The sequence below is a fragment of the Schistocerca nitens genome, chromosome 2 (genome assembly GCF_023898315.1).
Source record: "Schistocerca nitens isolate TAMUIC-IGC-003100 chromosome 2, iqSchNite1.1, whole genome shotgun sequence".
Taxonomy (NCBI): domain Eukaryota; kingdom Metazoa; phylum Arthropoda; class Insecta; order Orthoptera; family Acrididae; genus Schistocerca; species Schistocerca nitens.
Genome location: NC_064615.1, coordinates 1,047,787,732 through 1,047,800,410, shown reverse-complemented (window position 1 = coordinate 1,047,800,410; position 12,679 = coordinate 1,047,787,732).

Below are 12,679 nucleotides of genomic sequence, written 5' to 3'. Positions count from 1 at the left end.
ACGCTTTCCTCAAGGTTGACGACAGCTTCAATCAACACTGAAAGTTTATCCAGTAATAAAGAAATTTTATTAGCTAACATGGGTAAAAAAGTTAAAGCTGACGTTCTTGTTGTGCAAGAAACACATAGGGGAGCAAAAAATAGTGGAACAAAAAATAATAGAAAAAAATTGAAGGAATATGAATGGCCCTAGAATGACTCCATGAACAATATCGAAGTGCAAGTCTGAAACGCAGATACTACAAAGAGTTACTAACAATGGAAATAGAGGCCAGCGCAGTAACATTAACCAACAAACCAACTAACGCTGACTTCAATTTTGATAAGTACAGGAATTTCACCTCTAAGAGTATCAAGATTGTATTGGCAGATTTCAACTGCAGAAGCAAAACCTTCTGCAGAAAAGAATGGCGATGAGCTAGAAACCTAGGTGGAAAGGGAAGGCTTGAAGCTCGTACACATCTCTAAGTTGAGACCACCTTTTGAAAGTGGAAGATGGCGTAAGAGCTATAATCCGGATAATATTTTCATCAGTTCGCAAGCAGCTCACGATATTGTAAAAGCATTTGACCAACCGATGCCAAAAACATAGCTTAATCTCATAATGTGTGAGGTAGTTGGAATTATCAGTCCAAAAGGAGTTTACTTTAAACGATTCAACTTCAAAAAGGCGCGCAGGGAAAGTTTCTCAGAAGAATTGGACAAATAAGTTGCAAAACTTAAAGCGATTCCAAAACCGTACGAGGATTTCGTTAGCTCTAGTAAAAAAGATCCCTCCGAATCATACCACTTGGGTGCAGTGTACAATATACGAATATATCCAGCCTCATTAAAGACTCAGTTAACTTTCTTAAGCTCTATCAAGATAAATATGGAAGAGGCCCTCTTGCTGAAGATATTATTCAAGCTGATGACATCTATCGTAGAAGGCAGAAGTAAAAAAGATTAAATCTTGTAGCTGATCTAGATAAGCCGCAAAATAATAGAAGGGCATGGAAACTAATAAAATAATTAACCAATGATTATAAAAAAACCATCAAAGGAACCCACCTTAGCAAAGTCAAATGAAATAGCTCTTCAACTACTTACGAAGGATAAAACAGAGAAGCAATCACAAACTAAGAAATTATCACGAAATACTGAGGGAAATAAGTTTCTGAGCCTGCCTTTTACAAAAACGGAATTAGTAAGTGCCATAAAGCAAATGAAAAGCTACAGAGATGCAGGGCCAGACGATATAAGACCACAGAAGCTGTAGAATGTCAGATTTAAAACTACAGGTATAAAGTTGTTGGTTAAAATAATAAATGAATGTGTTGGATCTGCCTATTTACTCAAGCTGTGGAGAGAAGTACATATCATAGCTATTCTCAAGCCGGGGAAAGAACAAAAAGATCTAAATAATTTTCGCCTGATATCGTTGTGCAAAATCTTCGAGAGAATGATACTGTGGACGAAAAGATCACTTCAGAGCAACCAGGCTTTGGACTAGAGATCTCAAGCGCTGGCCAGGTCCTTAACCATTACCAACACCTCGGAGATGAGATTCAGAGAAAACTAGTCACTGATGCGGCTATTGTAGGCATCAGTGCTGCCAACTGCACGCTGAATTACAAACGGCTTATCCAAAAGTTACACGAGATAACAACAAACTAGAGGCTGACAAACATAAACGGAGATATGCTCCAGAGTAAAAGCAGTGTAAGACGTGCCACTGGGGAAACCAGAATAACGGATTACTTCGAGGCACTGAGATGTCCCCGAATCTCTACAAAACCTATACGAATGATCATCCAGATGCAAGGCGATGTATCTGTGCAAATGAGACAGCTGTGACGACCCAAGGAGCACCTTCAAGGAAGCTGAAACAAAAATAAACAATGCACCTGAAAAGTTAGGAGAGTATTATGGTCTGAACTGCCTGAAGCCCAATCCAGGAAACACTCAAGAAAGTTATGCACACTTAAAATAATAAAAAAAAAGAGCTGAAAGAAAATTTAATTTTAAGTGGAGACGATCGGAAATTCAGCACTGTAACACCCCTAAATGCCTAGGAATTACTCTGGACCGCTACTGTGTTTTAGGTTTGAAAAGAAAAACCTGCAGCAGAAAGACCATCTTGCAGGAGCTGATAAGTTCTGCGGAGGGAGAAAATTCGCAAGTTTCCCGGTTAAGTGCGCTAGAGCTCTGTTTTTCTGTGGGGAAATATGGAGCACCAGTTTGGGGAGCGTCGGTTCACACCAGGAACGTGTTCGAGGCCTTAAATGAGCCACTCCACTTGCTTACACTGTGCCCCACATCAGCTCCAGTCCGAAAGATCTACCCCTAGGCCGGCATAGCACCAGCATCCATGAGACGCAGAGTGGCAGGATAAACAGAACAGAAGAAACAGATTGAAAACCCGAAACACTTTATGTCGAACACCTTCAGCACGTTGCCTTATGTCCAGGAGAATTTTTTTGCAGTGAACTCTACCATTAGACGTCAATCCAAATGTTAAACGTGTTTTCCTGTGACAAGAAAGTGCTTCTAAGTAAGAAGGCTTCAGGGGAGAAATCAGCTGCGGTTACCACCTACCCTACATTACTTAGAGAACCGTTATTAGATAAAAAAAAAAAAAAAACAGGAGTCTCAAAGTGCAGAGAACCGAGCGAGGTGGCGCGGTGGTTAGCACACTGGACTCGCATTCGGAAGGACGACGGTTCAAACCCGCGTCCGGCCATCGTGATTTAGGTTTTCCGTGATTTCCCTATATCGTTTCAGGCAAATGCCGGGATGGTTCCCCTGAAAGGACACGGCCGACTTCCTTCCCCATCCTTTCCTAATCCGATGGGACTGATGACCCAGTTGTTCGGTCCCTTCCCCCAAGTGTGCCAGTCAGCCAATCTCAAGGTGCAGTACAACTTTGGTCACATGAGTGTCTGAGGAGGACGTTATGTGCAGCTACCGAGAAGTCCAGACACCTAGTCAACAACTAGTAAGCCACACCATGGACGAATCCTGTACTCAAGGGAAGTGTTTTAAATGCCACCGGGAAGGGCATAAAAGTTGCGGAATTCTGGAGAGGAGAAATGCGATGTCTTTCGCCCGGGGACAGAAAGTGAAGTAAGCATCAAGAAATAGCTTTCACAGCGCTCCATAGAACTATTAAGTTTGGCGCATATTGAAACGCGTACGTTTCATATGTAATCATTACCAGCGATGGCGAGACATGACAGAATCTCTGACCAGAGAGTTATTTATCGTTGCTAGTCTGCGCTTGACCGCGCGAGTCGACAGTTGGAGAGTAGTAGCAGTCTGGTACAGTTGTGTGTAGCGAGTCGGCAGGAACAGTTGCGAATTGCACTCTGTCTGTAGTAGAAGTCGGATTCAGTTGTGTGTGGCGAGTCGGCATGCGTCCGCGGTGTGCTCTGCCCACGAGTCTGGTCAGGTATGTGGTGGACTATATGTATATTATTGTAGAAGGTAATGAAGCAGCATTGCGCTCAGCTAATAACGTATGTTAATTGTAATTAAGTTGTTCAAAAAATGCCCCAATAATATTTTTTTTATAAAGTAAATCTTTTAAAGAAAAGTAATCATTTCAATTTAAAGAATTTTTCCACTCTTTTGAAGAAAAAGCATTCATTTCAATTTAAAGAATATTTTCCTATGCATTTCCTCCAAGAATCAGAATTAAATATGGGCCAGCATTGCACGGAGCTGTGCCGAAAAATAAAAGCAGATATAGATGCAGTTTACTGAGGTAAGAATTTTGGTTTTTTTTTTGTTCAGGTTTAATTATTTCACAGGGCCGAAGGTCAGCGCAGCTGCCCTTATAAAATTTGTCAGGTTTAATTATTTGTGTTAAGATGTTACATACAGTTGTTGGTTCAGTATTTAATTAACATTATTGTGGGTTTAATGAGCAATCATCTTAACGTTAATTTTGTGGGGACTTTACATTTGGGCCATTATTATTCTTTAATTTTGCAAGGAGGTTACGCTTGACTCATTTTTATTATTCAGTTTTGTGGGAAGACAACATTTCACTTAACATTGACTTTCATATTCTTGCTGGGAGCATTTTTGTGGGGAGGTTACAATATGTCCAAATTTGCTTGGTCTTTCTTTGTGTTGCTGCCAGTTCCATTCCATAGCCTCAACAGAAAAATGCAGAGTGGTGCCTCTCGGGGAAAAAAAAAATCACAAAAATGTTGTTGATGTTTTTCATTTCAAAAAATATTTCGCAGGAGGAAGTGACTAGCCAATAACTTCTTTTATTAGTTTATATAGCTGTCTAAATTTTAAGAATGATATCTATAACAGCTCTATAAACCACGTTTGTGAGACAAAGATGACGAGAAAATCACATTTTAATTTAAAAATTATTTTCGTTGACTTGTACCGCTAATAATTGGGGCATCAGATATAGCATTCCCACGAATAAATAACATAAGTTTTTGATTATTATCACCTTCATTGGCCCTTCTTCTTACATCTTCTATGGTAGATAACGGTGCTGGTACATTTTCTATTTGGAGCATGAGCAGGAATAGTGGGAACATCAAGTCTTTCATAAAACCGTGGAAAGACAGCGATCCTTGGACACAACTTGAAGCAAACACAGCTTCTGTTTCTCCTTTCTGGACAATTACGTATTCTAGCTTTGCATGAGTTTAACTCCTCTCTCGCCTGAAAAACTTAGAACATTTATGAAATAATTCCATACGAACGCTGAAAAGGCAGCTGCATGCAACGAATGTACGGAGCCATGTACCTCACAAAAACCGTTGTTCACATCGGCAAATTCAATTGGCCAAACAACACATATATGGTCTTTTACATCACAAATTGCTTCCGACACATCGTGTAAGTAAAAACACTACCAACAACTTATTTATTGATTCTTGGAAATTCATTTAACAGCACAGCCTACCCATTTGCTTCCTTATACGTAAATATGATCATACGCTGGTTTTAAGATGATTTCATCGTTTACAAGTTACGTCGAGACTTAACCCATAGACGAAGAAACTAAGGGTATTTAACTAATGGTGGATATGCAGTAAGTCCACAGTTAAGCAATTATGGGTTGTATGATTCCTTCTTTTCGCGCATGTGACATGTCACACGTCTGTGGCAACTGGAAGCTGTTGAACTGAAGCCATAGCAAGGATACTGCGATGAAAGTCATGTGCGTGATTGGTTCGTTGGAAGCAATTTCTGGGTGAACGTTTAACCTTGCACACCGGGTGAAATGTGTTCGTGTGCGTAATTCCCAGTCATATTCACTACGTTAGGTTGCGAAACAACTGGCACAAGACGAAAAACAAATTTCAGAAGACGCTATGTATGTTAGGACAGAACTGGTTTTGCTAGCTCATTCAAATATCGGTTTTCCGAGCGTAAGTTGTGTTATACGGAAGGTGCCTATAAATCAACTGTCCGGTTTTTGTCTCCATGGCGTTTTTTTGAATAAAGAGTATGCTTTCCTCAAGCATGGCAGTGAACTTGTACGGAAGACGAGAAGCAGAAGATCGTACAGAAAAAGCGTTTTAAAAGATCTTATGCACACCTCTAGATGCGTCAGAAACTGTATCATTAACTCATTTAAATTGCGCACATTGTAAAAAAAAAAAAAAAATGCGAAGACGGTACAGGTGGAAGATAATTCTGCTCCAACGTTGTGGTAACTTTGATGACTAGAATTAACACATGTTCCTATTCCTCTGCGCAGAATTAGCGGATTTTTGTGACCAGTTGTAGGTGACGTTTGCCACTAACAAGAAAACATCTCCAACTTGATCTCATGTTTTGAGGAGAAAAGAACACTCGTGCGAGATATCAGTCCCAGCGATTGATCTTGCGCGAAAATGTAGGCCAAAATACTAACAATATGCAGTTACGACGTTCTGAAAACAGTATTGAAATATTCGCGTGCACCGCGTGTTTGTCACTCGTAGCGCCCCACTGCAGCCTACCAAAGCACGCAGTACTACTGGTTCAAAAATGGTTCAAATGGCTCTGAGCACTATGGGACTTAACTTCTGAGGTCATCAGTCCCCTAGAACTTAGAACTACTTAAACCTAACTAACCTAAGGACATCACACACACTGATGCCCGAGGCAGAATTCGAACCTTGCTTTCGTAGCGGTCGCGCGGTTCCAGACTGTAGCGCCTAGAACCGCTCGGCCACTCTGGCCGGCCAGTACTACTGTAAGAGGTCTGTGTTCATAACGTCTGTGAACCAACAAACGATAGTGCTCTGTTGATTGCATCAAAGTGCGCGTGTTTCCAGCATGTGGATGATGTCGGAGATCTTTTTACTTGGAACACTTTTATGCCACGATTCACAAATACTGTGTAAATTAACTAAATGAATTAGGGTGTCATTAAAAAAGTAGCGTAGCGCTTTTTAATTATTGTCGTCGCTGCTGTGCCTTATTTTCTTTGGACTTTAAAGCAGATTCTGTTAATGTGAAGCACATTTGCAGGAGTTGTGTTGTTTTTTAACGTGACTGACATGAATTGTAAATCGAAAACCGTGAACTTCACTTCATAATAATTCGACAGTTGCCTAGGATTTTACATTTTTGATATAAATAATGAAAACTGCATCAATTACTTAATTTTTTGATGCTCAGAACAAAGCTTTTCGAGAATTTATTCACATTTTCAAGTTAATTTGTGCATTGCCTTACATGACTATGTTAAGTGATGCTTGCATGTGTGATTTTCTGCCTCTCTTGCGTCTTGTTGAGGTTAGAAGGTATTGTGCCTCCTCTATTACATCACACACACGCAAATCATCACTTATACTATTCGATTACAAAATATCCGGCAAAGATATTACAACATTCGAAACGCTTTGTGCTAAGCATAAAAAAATAAGTAACTGGAGCAGTTTTCATTATTTAAATCATGAATGACACAGTTGCAGGCTTTCCTGAAAGATCAATACCAGAATATTGTTAAAATAATGTCGAACGTGTGATGTTGACATATTTCATACTCATGTTACTTAACTGTTTTTCGCGTAAAATAACATGTGTTATCGATCGAGATTTCAAAACAGGTTTGGCAGGCGTAATGCCTTCTCCACTCCTTCCCTCTTTCCTCGTCGTCAAGATACCGCGAATAGTAGGGCTCTATTTGTCACTCTGCAGTATAGTACTTGGCACTCGCGCATTTGGCGGCTGCAGAAACGAGTGAGAAACAACCGGTGCACCTGAATGCTTTCAGAAGGTCGTACGTGCGTCATATCATAATTCCACATTTTCTCTCGGTATCGCTTGCTGGAACTGATATCGTTCATGTATGCTTTTTGTCTCTTTAAAATATGAGATCAAGTTGGTGATGCTTCTTGTAAGTGAAACAGTTTAAAATTTGGCGGCTATGGGCAGGATGTAAGGTTGTCGCCAGTCAGTCCGAATTTTCTAGTACACCCAAGACAGCACCATTAATGTAACACTTACCATTTAATAAAGGTAAAATGCGATTATCTTCAATTGACTAAAGGAAATAAGTAACTTCCTGCTCAGTGTAATTCTCATTCTTTTCCTTCACTCTACATAAAAGCGTTTCCCCTTACATAAAATGAACGTCGTTCATTTTTCACCATTTAAATGCACATTCAAAAAACTCTTGTGCGTTTGCATGGGAGTCAATTTTCGACTATGGAACAGGAAATAAGACAACAGAATTAATATTGGAGTCGAGAATTTAGGGAAATCACGGAAAACCTAAATCTGGATGGACAGACAGTGGAAAATCTTTAAATGCAAGTCGTGGTTTAAAAGAAGATCTCAACCGGCCTTGAGTTCACTACGTTACGTTGTGTTGCTTGTCATGGCAAACTCAGCTCATTCATATGGATACATCTTAAATGTCAAGTGAAATGCTCGTGTTCCTTAATAAAAGATGGTCCTTCACAGACTGAAATATCCCGCATGTAACTCCCCCCTTCAGAACGAAACGTTGTGACGGACTGGGAGTCGAACCCAGAACATGACCTTTTGCAGGCAGTGCTCTCACCGGAGAGGTGTTGTTCAACACATTAAGCCTTCACACAAGCGTGGCATCTAGTCTACAGCCATAGTCTGCAAATGATCTGGCCGGCCGTTGTGGTCCAACGGTTCTAGGCGCTTCAGTCTGGAACCGTACGACCGCTACGGTCGCAGGTTCGAATCCTGCCTCGGGCATGGATGTGTGTGATGTCCTTAGGTTAGTTAGGTTTAAGTAGTTCTAAGTTCTAGGGGACTGATGACCTCAGATGTTAAGTCCCATAGTGCTCAGAGCCATTTTTTTTTTTTTCGAATGATCTTATTCCTAAGTAAGGCCAGTATGACCAAGACAAGTTTATAGTCTCTGACTAGATTGCGTTTAAAACTAGTTGTGACTTTTGACGTTTGTCTGACTGGACGGGGACGTGACGCCGTTGCACAGGTAACATCGATGGTGAGCCGCCTCCAGCGGTTCTGCTGGTAAAGCGCCCCACGTGTAAACAGTACCACGCAGTGTCACGCATTAACTTTCATCAGTTCTCGTTGTCAAGTCGTGTTTTCTTGCGCCGAAGTGTTCTGTAGACGTCAGGTATTGTGAACAAGTGTTTCGTATTGGCGTTCCAACAACAAGAGAACAATACTTCTGAATACGAGATTTGCAATAAATCGTCCAAGAACACGTTCACCGGCTGGGAAGATAACGTTCTGCTGCAAAACATTCCTCGGAATTCGACAATACTAATGGACGAAGCGCCATACCACTCTGTTGTGATGCATAAAGCTCCAACAATGTAGTGGAGGAAAGCGGATATTTTGTTCTGGGTACAAAGAAGTGTTCCATGAGATAAAGTCGAACCTACAATTGTGAGGAGCAGTTAATGGAACTTGTAGTGCTGTACGAGCCAACCACGCTACCAGGCCGACGAACTGGCTATACGTAAAAGGGCATAGTTTAATGAGGCTTCGTCCGTATCATGTTCATTTAAATCGAGTTGAGAGTATACTGGCCTAGATGAAAAGTAATGTGACAAAAAGCAACAATTTTAGGTTATTTGAGGTTGAAATGCTGGCAAGAGAAGTCACTGCAAATGTCACACGACAGGACCGGTCTTGAATTGTCAGTAACACCAATAAGGTAGTTGAGGAGACATTGATTCATGAGGGACTGTGACGAGTTTTGAGGAATACGTAACTTCTCTTGTTGCCATGTTAAAATTTGTTTCTTTTGCTAAAACACAGCAGAGCCCAGAAATAAATCATCTCTGTAACATTCTGATGCAGTTGAATCTGTGACACGATTCTGGAATAGTATATTATTGAACTAACAACTGAGTACAAATCAAGTCAACAGTTTAGGAAATAGCCCATTCTCAGTATAAAAATAAACATGTAACTTCTTCACTTACATTGTTAAAAAACCCACAGCATTTCTCGTTTGTCCACCTGTCGATGTCCCTCAATAATTACAGTATTTCATTGAAAAATCTATAGTAGCTTGAATACTACGATAGATATGGAAGTTTCGCACATTAATCGCATGGCAAAACACTCTCGTCTTTGAGCGTTATCACTTGCCAAAATCTTGATTCGGTACCTCAAACCACTTACGAGATCTGAGGAATTTATTAATTTTTCATTCTAGTTTTTTTCACTGACGCGCGAGTTTTTGACGGGGCGCTTTACATATGTTCCATTTTCACGAGTTTGGAAACAGACAGCGATATCGTCCACGTTTAAAGAATAATTCAGTATGTTATCTACATTTAACACGCAGCAACATGTAACCTAAGACGCACCAGACACAAATTCATAGCGACCCTTATTTTTCATTGCAAACTAAGAATTTCTTGCAGTAGTTTACCTACTATCGAAGTATCACAATAACTATGACGATTAACGAAATGATAGGCGGTTTGTGATGAAGATGACGAATCAAACTATAAGACGTGCGAGAATGAGAATTAATTACCCAATGTTTTCTTTAAAATCGTTTGAGGAAGACCGCAGATCGGCCAGCTTGCTGTTCACAAAGTCAAGCGAGCCTGCCAAGTTCCGTGCCCAGAAGGCCTGGCATTTATACAGGGTGTTTGAAAAAGAACTCCCTAGTTTTAAGTATAAATTTAATGGGGAAATTAATGAAAAATTACATCAATGAGTACATATCATGAAAGAGAATTCCTTTAAGTTTTGTTTAATGCTAGCAGACGTCAACGTGGGATCCATTTGTTGTCCTGCACACGTCGAGACGATATTCCACTTGTCGCCACGTATTCACCAACATTTTAGGTGTAACTGTCCCAACTGCCGTGACGAGTCTTTCCCGTAAATGATTGATGTCTCTGATCTTTATGTGGCCCAAAAGAAAAAGTCCAGTGGGGTTAAGCCTGGGCTTCGTGGTGTCCAAGGTATTGGGCCAGCCCTGCCTATCCACCTTCCTGGAAAGTGAGTGTCAACAGCCGCGCGCACGTGGTTACTGTAATGAGGTGGGGCGCCATCTTGGCGGAAAAACACAAGCCCCTTTTCCGCCTCAATATCGTCCATTTGGGGAAAGACGTACTCTGTCAACACGTCACAGTAGACGTCCCCGTTTATTGTTTTTCTACAAAAATGAAAGGACCAATCACGCGATCTTCCATCAAACCGCACCAGACGTTAACGTTGGGAGAGTCACATTGAAGCTGAAAAACTTCATGTGGATGCTCTGCCCCCCAAATTCTGCAGTTATGACGATTAACTGTTCCACTGACATGAAATGTAGCCTCATCAGAAAAGAGAATCTTTTTTAAAAAATTGATTCTCTGTTGAAATTCAACAGCAAACCCATACCTTACGATTATCTCAGTAGGTTTTATTTCATGTAACAGTTAAAATTTGTAGGTGCGCGACTTAAGTGTTTTACGCACAATATCACACACAGTAATTTTAGGCAGTCCTAATTGTAGGCTACGTCTGGCCAATGACTTCTTTGGGCTCCGAACACACGAAACACGGATCTGTTGAACAACATATTCAGAAGTTTTCGCTCTGCGAACTTCCGTGAGTTCCCTTCTGACGAATTGTCAACTTCGGCAACTGTAGTTTTAAATATAATGCAATGTTGGCTTTATCTATCGTTGCTGTAGCGTTACTTTGTATCAACAGCACTACACTGTAGCAATGTTGTGAGTTACTCGTCGAATAGGCGGTTCAGCTACACTCCGTAGCTTAATGCTATGCTCGCCACTGGACACCTCCCGTCCCGTGTTGAGACTAGCAGCCAATATTGTGGTTGCATGACAGACAGTAATGTGGGGCGTCGAATGCCGTAAGCATCATTAGCCTTTTGCGGCGTCGTACTCAAGGTGTCCCTTGCGAGCGTGAGTCACGCAAGTCTGCTAATTATCACGTGGAACCCAAATCCACACAATAGATTCAAATGATCAGTTAGAAACAAAGTCCTAGACAAACACTAGCCGATGGTGAGAGCAGGACGGTCGATAATGTCACCCTGATGACCACAATGGGCTGCTCGTTGGACGGTCTCCAGTGGAGTGCAACAAGAACTAGCCCCACAACTGGAACTGCTGGGCTGGAGCCGTGTGGGCTCCTGAATACCGGCTGAGCCGAAGGATATTATTGTGTCCTACTCGCTTATGGCCACGTGGTAAGTCAAATCTTCGACAGGCAAACATGAAATTAAGTGGAAGGACTGGACAGACTGGGATTCACATCACTCACCATCGTTCATTAAAACATAATTATTTAAGAAAAATAACTGAAATCAGATAGCACTCCGTCTCCAGGCCACAAGTGGCCCACCGGGACCATCCGACCGCCGTGTCATCCTCAGTTGAGGACGCGGATAGGAGGGGTGTGTGGTCAGCACACCGCTCTCCCGGTCGTGACGATGGTTTTCTGTGACCGGAGCCGCTACTATTCGGTCGAGTAGCTCCTCAATTGTCATCACGAGGCTGAGTGCACCCCGAAAAATGGCAACAGCGCATGGCGGCTGGATGGTCACCCATCCAAGTGCCGGCCACGCCCGACAGCGCTTAACTTCGGTGATCTCACGGGAACCGGTGTATCCACTGCGGCAAGGCCTTTGCCGAAATCAGATAGATTAACAGGATTACAATCAACATTCTGAACTTTTCAAATTTAAGGAATTACCCACCTGAGTTCAATGATAATTTAAATAAGGCAATAGTTAAAGACAGTAGCTGTATCTGACAGCACTTCTTAGATTTCAGACTCAAAATTTCCACTTTTACTAACCACAACTCAGAAAATACAACAACAAATGAACAAATAATTAATAATTGGAAACAGACGTCTCAATAAGATAATGTAGAAGCTTAACGCATCTCAAAGGATAAAAACTTAATAGCTATACCGGAAGACAGAGTAACTTGCAGCTGCTTCGAGGCTACCATCAAAAGGAAATTCTTAAAATACACCTAGATAATTTAACAAAGTAAACAGGTGCACAAATTTAAAGGGCTGCCTTCAGCAAGTCTCCTTAAATCTCGCCCCAAAGAGCACTAAAGTAATTAAAAAGTAAAAAGAGAACAAGTGAGCACAGAGTGATATAACTGCCTTCAGACAGACAGTGAAAATTCTGCTAAGGTATACCCTAAAAAAGACTTAAGTGATTCACTAAGTGAACGTGCATGCGCAGGGGCTCAAGAACGTAATTTAAAAAGATGGAGAACCAA